Raw genomic sequence first — 12,313 nt, 5'->3', positions numbered from 1 at the left:
AGTCACCACTGTTGTATATATCATGTAGGTCCCTGTAGTACAGGTACGGGGGTATATCCCTGCCTGCTGGCTCCGCCCAGTAGGCGGAGTATAAATGTGTGTCCTCACCGAGCTGCAGCTATTTTGGCAGCAGCTGCGGGAGGCTACACATCTCTGCTTAATAAAGCCTCGATTACACTCTACTCTCGTCTCGTCGTAATTGATAGTGCATCAGTACTCACGACAACACCACAAGTGTATGCATTGATGTTGCCAATTCAGCAGGATTGTTCAAGTGTCCAGGAATTGAAGATTAGCCTCTTGGGCAGTACGCCGAGATCCAGCAGAAAATCCACAGGCACATTTAAAGACCGTGTAGGCTTGTTTCCCCCATTTTCCGTGAGCACTTTTTCTTGGCTTATAAATACCTTTGAGGCGGAAAGACAGGTTGCAGGACTGGTTGGGGCGGTTGGCGCAGGTGATCATGTGATGAAGCCTCCAGAAACATGTCCAACCAGAGTTGTGAACCCCAGCACGCAGGTGAATGTCAGCTTTCATGTCCTCTTGGTATCCAGTTTCCAGGTACAACATATTCCAAAGTCTTCTGCTGCCTGTTAAACCAGATCCCAGGTACATACTTGCCCAAAACGGTGTGTGATGTGTTTAGTCAGGTGAACTGTGGGCAGGAACAATTCCTTTTTGCTCAATACATGATTGATGTTGAATTGTGGGACGAATTATCAGTTCTGTTTTATTATTCTCCAAGCTTGGGGTGGGGGCAGTTCTGATCATGAATATGTCTAATTAATGAGCAGGAGATCGCTGCAAGAACAGGTAAGAAAATCCAAATTGCGGAAATTTCGATAGTTGAGTGTAAATCCTGCGCATTAAAATGCCCATTTAATAGGCTCACTTAGAATGAGGTTGAGTGTTTTTTTGTACACAGTAGAGAGTTTTGAGTTCATACTGGAGTATTGGTGAGTATATACGTGTGTATGTACATTTTGTTTATGTATTTATATATTTGCATTCCAGATGTGGTGATACTTTTCAGATTAAATTGTTAATTTTTGATGAATACCAAAATTGGCGTGGAGGATGTCAGAAGAATGTGTAATTGAATTTTAATGCAAGCAGGACAGGACTGGGAATTTTTTAAACATCAGCAGATTTTCTACACAATTCCCTTGGATCTGTAATATGGCTACAATGTTCAGCAGCTACCCTAGCCTGTCCCTTCAAGCCAGTTGCTTAGGTAATGTCCTCAATGGCTCAAGGACTCGGTCAGAAGTTACAAGTTTCTTTGCAGCTGTCCTTTATTAACAATTTTTGCAGGTTTTCATAAACCGATGGGGGTGAAAAAGGATTATAATTTTTTTTTGTGTACTTATCTTGGAATGTACTTTTAGTTTATCAAATTTAAAACAATCACAGCTGAGCAATGTATGAGGCCTGGACAGTGATGGAAATCCTCAAAGCTGTAGTATTAGATGTGCAAATGCTGTCAATTTAGAATGACACCATCAACTTAAAACTGGTTTCAAGGGCGTTGTAGTGTTTGGAGCAGCAGCGTGACTCACATTAAAATTGATGCAGCGCTGGTTTGATTGTCTCCCCCCCGCAATCTAAATCAGACTGCTGTAGGTCTTTTAACACAGGTACACACACATACGATGTAAGACTATTTTTTTGGTTCATTTAATCTGCCTTAAAATACACATTTTTAGCCAGATTAAAACAGGATATACAGATTGATAACAATGGTAAACTAATATTGTAGTTATTAAAACATTTGCAGGTACTGTTGACAGTTAGTTGGTCAGTGCAAGCTACAAGGGTAGAGAATGGCCAATTTTTTGATTTGGCCGAAGTCAGATATGCAAACATAGGGATAGAAAAAACAGGCTGTTTAACATTGCAGCGTGGTATAATCTTCCAAACACCAGCAGAACATCTCACCGTGGGATTCAGGAGCTTCATAAGCTGTTATAGTTCTGTCGCGTCTGAGGCCTATTAGAAATATACCGTTCTAATGCACTGTTCTTTTCTGCCTATAGGTTGAATAGAATCCAGCAAGAACAAGCTACTTTTGAAACTTCCTGCTGTAAAAGTAAGTAAATTGCGTTTGTTAGTGCATTGAACTTGAAAATTGGAGTTAAGTAAATTCTTAGCCATAAGTGAAGTTTCATCAATATTGTATCTGTTTAGATGTATTGCCTGAATTGAATCCTGAACCCGTGGCTAATTATGAGGTTATGTATTTATATGTTTCCATGCCAAAATTAACAGAGGCTGAGTTTAACTGATGATGTGGGGTGTAGTTGATCCTCTAAACCAGAAGAGATTTTGTCAACTGACGCTAATTTTGTAACGGACTTCGAGCACTGTTCAAGTGAGATAATACTTGAAATTGTCACCTGCCTCTGCACATGATAGGATTAGGTTTGATGGATACTGGGGGAAAGTTATTGGATTTATTTTTCTTGTGAAAGGCACACAGCCATTGTGTAGTATGTAAAGCCAGTCACAACATTGACCGTATGCCCTTTTCTGCTTTCTTTGGTGTGCTATTGGGTAACTTTCAGTAAAATCTGGTGAAACATCTTTTCTATATTTTCCTAATCCTACTTCTGTATTTATTTAGATCATGGGGGCTGTTGACATGTTGTTAACATTTGGTGGGGTCACAGGAAAGATGCAAATGGTCAATTGAGAGGTAACATGGAGAATAAAACCAGAAAGTATTTCTGCAGGAAAATAAATACCAAGAAACAAATAAATGGGTGCAAGACTAAAATATGCACGAGAAATGTCATCATGCATGTTAATTGTGTTTTATGTTAAGGATACACAGGGAGGGCATTGATTGATTAAGTACCTTGAGCAAAGTGACGAGAGACTTCTGGGAGACTGGGCATTGGTCAGGGTGAAGGCAGACATGTGTAATGTTGCCTTTTTTAAGTATATCTAGTATTAAGTAAAAGATTGGCTTCTAGTTTCCTATTTAACCATCTGGCTGTCAGAAATTTAACCGTGAATACCAAACAGATTCCCATGCCCTTCCACATGTATTTTCCTGGTGGTAAGAGATTATTACAGGAGCTGAGGGAATAAGAGTATTAACAGTTAACGAGAGGTTAGAAGCGTGATTGCAAACCTCCTGCTGGTTCTGTGGTTTTGAATCATGGACTTATTTCTGCTAACTGCCAAAATGCATTTCCATAAAACAATTTTAACCCCACCCTGTCATTCCAGTGAAAACTGAGGGAGTGAATAATCAATTGCCGTGGTAATTTATGTCACCTGAAAGCTGACCATTCCCAATTGTAACCTCCTCAACTGAACCTGTGGCTAGCACACCAGTCCAAAGCTGATGAGGCCCTTTTCTTTTCATTTACTTGTTAAGTGCTGATAATATTGAGACCTAAAAGCAGTTATAACTCTGTTGCCTCAGCTAGAAGCAGCTGTGACCTATCTGGCCTATAGAAATTGGACCAGCAGAACTCCAAAAGATAAGTTTTTAAAATATTTTTATACTTTTCTTGCATGTCCAGAGCAAAGAGTCTGACTCAGCTGAGAGCCTGAATATTAGGATCCTGGACCAGGCCCCAACAGTTGTTAGGATAACGAACAGAAATCCCAATATTCTATTAGACTGTGAGGAAAGGATACTTCACTCCAAGACTGATTCCACACACAAATAAGGAATATGGTATAATCAAACTTTATTGCTAACTTTAACCTCATTAAAAAAAAGCTTACAATTACCGTTAAACAGTGATTAACGATAAAATGAAACGCTGCTAACTGCTATTTTATCTCCACTCAAACAGCCCTCATCTTAGGTCAAAGTCCACTTTTAAATATGGTTAGCAGATCCAGGAATACTTGCTTAATAGTCTTGGATACACTGCTTTGAAAATAAGAGATGTTCTTCAGGAGCCAGCTTTCAGATTCTTGCCTGTCTCAAACTACTATTTAACCTGCCAGTCTTTGAGAAACTGCTCCTGTCCTGTTGACAGGCAAATCTTTAACTTGCTCTTTTGAGAGAAACTCCACCTGTTGTGCACGTTCGTATCCAAATAGCACACTCCCCCCCCCCCCCCCCCCCCCCCCCCGGAATTCCTCGCAAAGCTTGGTTCATCACTCCCTTGGAAGATTAGAGGGGGCGGAAGAAACACCAAAGGACAGCCTGTGAAATAGACGCAGGTGTGTTGCAGCTGCTGCTGCTGCTGCTTGTAGCCACCTCTGCCAGGAGATCTGATCTCAGGGTATGCCATCCTCGCCGGTCTTGTGCCATTCTCACAAATCTACTGTAGCTCGTCTGCAGCCTCCCTGTGATGCCCGTCATCCAACTATTCCTGGTTGACCCTCTTTCTGCCGCCTTCCACTTTGCCCGCTGGGAGAGATCTGCAGAGCTTTTCCGTTCTGATCACATTGCTAAAGTCTGGACATTTCTTTTACAGATGTCGCTTTTTAGAGTTCTCGCCGTTCTTGCTATTTCAAGTCATCTATTCATTTGTCTTGTGGTCTGTATATTTGAATTTTCTGCACATGTCGCAGCATCTACATTTCAAAGATCTTTAATTCCTTCCACAGACAGATCTTTATTTATTGTCCAGATTTCTGAGGCACACAGGGAAGTGGATAGAATGCAACACCTCATGAGTTTTCTTCCCTTGTTGCAAGCTTGAGTATTCTTGTTAACACACCCTTCATCATCACAAAATGACTTCTAGCTATCGCTAACCTTCTTCGACCGACATTACATCTGCCATCTTTTGTTGTCATTTGTCCTAAATATAAAAAAAATCTGCTTGTTTCTGTGTGACACCATTCACTTTAATGTTCACTTTCATTTCTTCTAATCCATTTCTTCTAACAACCATTATTTTTGTCATCGTGGTGCCCATACTCGATCCATACCCCAAGGGCGTGATTCTCCGCTCCCCACGCCGGGTGGGAGAATCGCGGGAGGGCCGGGTGACTCATTTCATGCTGCCTTGGCCCCCCCCGCGATTCTCCCACCCCCCGCTCGGAGAATCGCCGCTCGCCGTTTTTCACGGGGACCAGCGATTCTCTGACCTGGATGGACCGAGCGGTCTGCTGTTCGCGACCGTTTCACGATGGCGGCAACCACACCTGGTCGTTGCCATCGTGAACATGGGCGCCAAAGGTCCGTTTGAAGCTTGTGGGGGGAGGAGAGAGGAGTGAGCACCACGGCCGTGCTCCGGAGGGGACTGGTCCGCGATCGGTGCCCACCGATCGTCGGGCCGGCATCTCAAAGCGACGCACTCTTTCCCCTCCGCCGCCCCGCAAAATCAAGCCGCCACGTCTTGCGGGGCAGCGGAGGGGAAGACGGCCACCGCGCATGCACGGGTTGGAGCCGGCCAACCTGCGCATGCGCAGCTGACGTCACATAGGCGCGCCGTCGCGTCATTCTCGGCGCGCCTACGTGAGCGTCAAACGTCAAGGCCCGGCCGCCGAGAATAACGGAGCGCCGCTCCTAGCCCCCGGGGTGGGGGTGAATACGGTGAGAGGAGCGGCCTCCGAGGCCATCGTGAAACTCGGCTGAGTACACGACGGCCTTCCCGATTTTTCCTGGGAGCGGAGAATTCCGCCCCAAACGTCTAGATTTTGCTTAATCTACGATATTTGGTCCTAATATAGGCACTGGATAAACTTCTTATCTTTAATAATATTAAGAGCACAGCTGATGTTACATGCAGGGATATTCCAAATCCCAGAAGGGAAATTTGGAATACCTGCTCTCAACTGTATTTCGCAATTTTGTGTAAGGTGAGGAAAGATGTGAAGGCCAGTGAAGGATGCCCCAGATGTTGTCATGACTATATTAAACAAACTAAATGTTTATTAAACAATAAAACATACACGATAAGAAAATCAACTAGAAATACACATAACTACATTAATGGCTATACACAGTGTCAGGGATTCACCAATATCGCGGCCAAGTGTTGACGTCGGCGTCAAAACCGGCATGAGCGACGCCAGTGTCAACGGGCCTCCAGGCCCAGTAATTGTCCTCTTCTTCGGGGGCTAGAATGGTGGCGGAGTGCTGTGCGCTGCTCCGGCACTGAAAGCCGGCCCTACATGGCCAGCGCGGGTCTGCACATGCGCGCCACGCCACGGCTGTCTCCGCGCCGGCGTAGGCGCGTGGTTGCCGTCTTCACACCGACCCCCGTGCAACATGGCGGAACCCTACAGGGGCCCAGCACGGACGAACATAGGCTCCCCCGGAATGAGCGTGACCGCTGATTGGGAGCTCCCGCGGGCCTGATCATCGTGGAGCATGGAGAATCGCTGCGGGGGCCACTTTCAACGGCCCCGACCGGCACCGTGGCGACCGCGTGGGCACCCCGGCTTCGGAGCGGCATGGTGGGATTCACGCACCCCCCCCCCCCCCCCCCCTGGCGATTCTCCGACCCGGCGAGGGTCCTGGTCAGTATCATTAAATTCACCCAGTTCCAAACTCCTCTACTTTCTTAATCTTAGAGCTCAATTTCCCCAAACAACATTCCATAGGTTTTAAAACCGTAAGCAAAATCCAACAATAGTTACCACACCAGGCACCAATATAATTTGGGGTTGCCTCCAATTGAGGGTACAGAGAACTGAGGCTTCTCAAACAGACTTTCTCCACGTGCAACCTGTTGGGAGTTGACACAGCTTTCTTCTATGGACCTGAACACATTCCCAATGGGTGGAATTCTTGTTTTTATTATTTTATCATGATTTCCTAACAATAGTCACATATGACCCAGGCTCATCATCTAACTTAAGTTGCAGAAAGGCATTTGTCAGATGTAATTTTGAAGAAAATCTGGCCCCCTGACAACATTGTGAGCAGATTCTCCACGTTCGGCAAAGTTTCAGGTGGATTTCATTCTGTGGCTGATTTGTCGTTGTCTTAAAATCAATACGTATTCTCACACCACTTTGCTCCTAGGACTATGGGTGCCCAATTACTCTGCTCTACCTTCGAGATAAAATTCTCAGTCTCAAATCTTTTCAGCTCTTGGTCTACTTTCTGCTTCAGACCGTAAGGTACTGGATGCGGCTTGCAGCAAATTGGTCTTGCGTTCCTCTGAACCTGTACGCTAGCCTTATTTCCTTGAATCAGTTTGCCCGTTTTGCTAAATACCTGAGATTACTTGTCGATCATGTCGTCTTGCATTGAGAATTTAATTTGGATGTGAAAAAGGCTGTACCAATTTAACTTAAATGCTGCCTACTAGTTTCTTTCTAACAAGGCTGGTGTTTCACTCTTCATCACTTTGATGGACTATTTTGCATATTACTCCTTGCATGTGATTGGAACTGACACACTTCCCATATGAGAACTTTTTCTCCTCCATAACTTTCCAATTCTACATGTGATTTCTCAGCTGATGTTGGGTCAATTCATCACAGTGCAACTCCTGAATTACTATACTAACTGTTGCCGCTGTGTCCACTTCCACATTTACCGGAGTTTGATTCAATACTACTTGGACTATGATGTCCTGTGAATTTCTACTGGACCAACCAAACTCTCATCAACATGGAGCTGTTTGACAACTGTGTGCAATCTCTCGCCACCGTTTTCTCCATTTACATTCTTTTGGAATGGCTTGGCATGATGACCTTGCAGCCATAGCACTCTGCCTTCACAAATGGACAATTCTGTACCCAATGTTGCCCCAACAGGTCTTTGTTGAGACTTTCAACTTCCTCAGCTATGGCATGTTTATATCAGTAGAGGGCTGGCAGTTGTTAACTCCAATGAGTCACATTCCGCCATGTCCATGGACCGCGATGTCTGGCAAGCTATGTCAGAAGTTACCTTGGCAATGTCAGCAAGTTACTGCAAATGTGTTTACTATTAAAATGACCCACACGCCTGTCCCGCAGTGCTCTCTCTTGAAATTCTTAAAATTTACAGTGAATGGATAGTTTTATCAAATACACGATAAACTATCCAATGCCCTCACTGGGAAACTCATGCCTTGTTCCAAACCAATAGCTTTCTGCAATCTCCAATGACTCGGGTTTATAGTGCTGCTTAAGTTTCCACAAAATGCCCGCCTTTTGAACACAGGATTGAACACATTCTAGAACATTTCATGTGCTTCTGGGTCCGGGTTGTCCATGAAAAACATTCAATTTTTCCTTTTCCCAACTGCATGATTAACAGCTATATTTTTGAGGATATTATGGCAGTGAAAACATCCCTAGCCATTCCACATACACACTAAGAAAAACTCAGTCATGGTTATATGCCCCCAGTTGTCCACCAATATTTTTTTAGTGCAGCCGTCTTTGAAGGCATCCCACCTACGTGTACAAACGCCTTTTCTCTAAGACTGCATTTTAAAACCTATTCCTCAGCGAATAAAACCATCCCAGTACTTCTGTTGGTTTGTTTGAAACTTTTTCAACCACATTTCCTTACCTAGGGAAATCCACCATCCCAGCCTCGTTGCCAGATTGTGATATCTTGTGCGCCAAGAAGGGACTGTATGCATCATAGGGGCTGGTTTAGCACAGGGCTAAATCTCTGGCTTTGAAAGCAGACCAAGGCAGGCCAGCAGCACGGTTCAATTCCTGTACCAGCCTCCCCGAACAGGCGCCGGAATGTGGCGACTAGGGGCTTTTCACAGTAACTTCATTTGAAGCCTACCTGTGACAATAAGCGATTTTCATTTCATTTTCAATTCATTTCATTTCATTACTTTCAAGTACCCAATTGTACCATTTTACACAGGTTGGTTTATAGATATATACGTACAAATGGCCACAAGAGAATGCTAATATAGTCTCTGCTGAGTGCAGGATTGATTGGGAAGAGCTTGCACATGCAACTTTAACCTAACCTGCCCATTGGGAAATTTAGGGAAATAGAGGGCAACACTGGTTTTACGTTTTACATTTTTCACAATTTTGGCCTCTGTTGGAATAAATTAAGTGCATTGTCGGTCGGGCTGTAAGAGTGGCATTCCACCCAATCACATGGAGTTCTCACCAAAAAGCTAGGTTAAAATGATCCTCAAAATGTTTCACATACTCTGTGGATAGTTATTCTCATTATCGTTGATATACCTACCTGTTGCAATCTGATTTTCTGATTGAAGAAATTAGAATAATTTCTTCCAAGACATAGATTGAAGGGGAGCAAGTGTTCCTTGACTGGTGTTGGGGTTCACTGGATTCCAGTCATAGCTAAACCACTGGTTCTTTCAAGGTCTGTTGGCTTAAGTATTCGTTAATAAAACGAGAACTGATTAAATGGTCTGACAACTCTTTGTTGTTGAGCTTTTTGAATGCTGTTCACTCACAGAGGCACACGATGAAATACCAGTAAGAAGACTTAGCCTCCATTCTATTCCAGTAGCAGCAGTCATTCTACGCATGATTCTGATTAATGATGACGTTCAGCATAACGGGGGACTCGCGAAAGCTGCTGTCATATAATGAATCATAAAAGAGCAAGCCGCAGGTTTATATTGTTCTGTGAGCCCTCTTCTGTTAACTTTCTTAAACCTTATTGCTTTTGGGAAAATTATTCCTTTTGGAAAATTATACACAGTGAGAATACAAACAATCGATAATCTTAAATTCATAACTATAGGCAAGGTAAAGCAAATAAATAATATTATGGAACAAGATCGTACAAACTCAGCCATGATGGTGTGGTTGGAAAGTCAACTTTTACAGTTTAACCCAAAAGGTGTCAGGAATGGTTGGAAATCAAAGAATTATAGAATCAAATAATTTTACAGTATAAAAGGAGGTTATTATTCCCATCACGACTGTGCCAATGAACTGTGAGAATTATCCACCCAATCTCATTAAAGAAAATGTATCCACTTCCTATTTAAAAGCAATTTTAAGCTGTTTCCACCATTGGTTCAGGTTAGGCATTCTGTGTTCAAAGGGCCATAAACGTTTTTTATATTTCTAGTCTCACCCTTTTTTATTTCTGGCAATAATCGTATCAAATTACTGAAGAAATTGACTTGGGCATAGTTTTCCATTCTCTGTAAGATCTGCTCTGAGTTTTACATTTTTTGAACGAAGGCAGTCATGCGATTTTAAAAAATCCATCTTGTGAGTTAAACATTTGACTTTGGTTCAGTCATTTATTTAGTCGATGCTATTATTGCATCCACCTCATTCAGTGTGTTTTATTATTGGTGTCCAATGTAATTCTTTGCGCAGGTTCGGTACATTACTATTTGCACACTAAATTCAGTCAATTGTGCATTTTTCTGAGGGTGGGAATCTACATTTATCTTAATAATTCTCCGTACAAAAGACCCTCTGAACAATTTGTTTATAGAAGTCAGGATCTATTGTTAGGTCCTCAAGGTACCAAGTCGCACATCTTTTGTAATCTCTGATCAAGGTTCAAGCGTATCTACTTTAACAATTGGGAGATAAATACCCGTCCATCTATAGAGCTTCTGTTCAAACTAAAGATCCTAACATATAAAATAACAGTATCAGAAGTTATGACTGAGAAGATTCAGATCCACATTTTTGCTTATAACGCCTTTAAAAAACATGGGACGTGATTCTCCTTTGCCCAATGGCAGTGTCGTAATCAGCGCTTGGGCGGAGAATCCACTCCGACGCCCAAATCAGGGCTGGTGCCGGTTTGACGCCATTCAGCCATGCTCCGCCCCGTTGGAAGTGGCCAAAGCGTGTTTCATGCCGCCTGCCGTGGCAACGGTGTTGGCGCGTCATTAGCAGGCCCTCCCGCGATGCTCCGCCCCCCGATGGGCTGAGTTCCCGAACGCGCAGTTGCCGGGTGATCTGAGCGGTCAGGAACCCGGCCTGGTGGCTGCGGACACACTCAACTGGGATCCATGCCGCTGGCGGGGGATTCAGCAAAGGCTGGGGTGACTGGTGGGGAGGTGGGTGGCCTGTGGGTTCGTGGATGGCAGGTTGGATCTGCGCCCGGCCGGCACCATGTTGTACGGTGCGACCGCTGCAGGTCATACCCGTGCGCATGCGCGACCAGTGACCCGCCCATTTTCGGAGCAGGTGTTGGGAGTTTCAGCTGGCGCTGCTACTAACCCCTCACCCGGTCCCGGAATCAGTGAAGGGTCAGCGCCGATTCTGGCGTTGTAAAACGGCTGCAAATTCTCCGTTTCAGATGGCACTTAGCCGCTGAAACAGAGAATCCGGCCCAAGATGTTAGGTTGTTAAACAATAAATTCAGGGAACAAACCAAGGATCTGAGAGGGCCACTTCTCCAACACAAGATTTGCTAAGCATTTTCCATCTCTGCAGGTTCTCCCTTGATCAATATCTAAAAACCTGGCAACAATTGGTACAAGAGGATGAAATATGTGAATAACCAAGCTACTATTGCTTTTTTTCCACTGGTATGTTTGAAAGTTTAATAAATGAACATGCTGAATCTAACTCTGGATCTTGACAGGTCTGGATCTGGAGGGGACAGTTAAAATTGCAGAATTTTACTCTGCCCCTCCCCCCCCCCCCCCCCCCCCCCCCCACCCTTCCCATCAAGGCAGGTACACAGCAGTGTCCTAATTGAAGCCAGAAAGAGGTGTCCACCCCACAATAATGTGAACTGCAACATCAAAGAGTGGTGTGGGGTGGAGAAAGGCTTTTAGTGGATCTGCTTCATTGAAGGAACAAGGGGCGGGGTTCTCCGATCCTGGGGCTAAGTGTTGACACCGTCATAAATGCCGGAACATTTTCCGACGGTGTCACCTGGCCCCTGGGATCAGCGATGCTGCGCTGCACAGGGGGGCCAGCATGGCACTGGAGAGCCTCACGCTAGTTTCTAACCCCAGTGCAGTGGTTCCTCACCGTACCCTGTGCTACATTCAGTTCCCAGGTTTACCACAGTGAGTGAGATGTCAGTGTATTTTGTTAAGAGCACAGCTGATGCTAAATGCTAGCGTATTCCAAATCCCAGAATTAAAACTAGAAACACCTGCTCTCAACTGTATTTTGCAGTTTGGCATAATGTGAAGAAAGATGTCAAAACCAGAGAAGGAATCTCAGACGTCCTTGTGATGATTTTAAATAAAATAAAGGTTTATTAAACAATAGGATGCACAACAAGAAAATCAACCAGAAGTACACTGGTCTCCACAAACGGGGACCAGGTGGAACGGCAGTCTTGGGAGTCTCCCAGGGGATTAGAGACATCCAGGTGCATGCCCTCTGGGCTTGGTGGTACTCTGTCACTGCTGGTGCCTCCTGGGCACCCTAACACTGCCAGCCTGCCATCCTGGCAGCACCACCTGGGTGCTCAGGTGGCACTACCAGCTGGCAAGGGCACTGCCAGGGTGCC

General features: G+C 44.5%; 1 protein-coding gene across 7 annotated transcripts in view; it reads left to right on the top strand.

The window, feature by feature from the left end:
• LOC119974848 (rab effector Noc2-like) overlaps nt 1–12,313 on the top strand; it is a 253,248-nt gene that overhangs the window by 70,197 nt on the left and 170,738 nt on the right. For all 7 annotated transcript variants that reach the window (XR_005462586.1, XR_005462585.1, XR_005462584.1 and 4 more), the window contains exon 3: nt 2,037–2,089. The gene's annotated coding sequence lies outside the window, so the exon portion shown is untranslated. The remainder of the gene's footprint in view (nt 1–2,036; nt 2,090–12,313) is intronic.

Source organism: Scyliorhinus canicula, chromosome 12 (genome assembly GCF_902713615.1).
Source record: "Scyliorhinus canicula chromosome 12, sScyCan1.1, whole genome shotgun sequence".
NCBI classification, from domain to species: Eukaryota; Metazoa; Chordata; class Chondrichthyes; order Carcharhiniformes; family Scyliorhinidae; genus Scyliorhinus; species Scyliorhinus canicula.
This window is presented reverse-complemented; position numbering and strand designations above follow the sequence as displayed.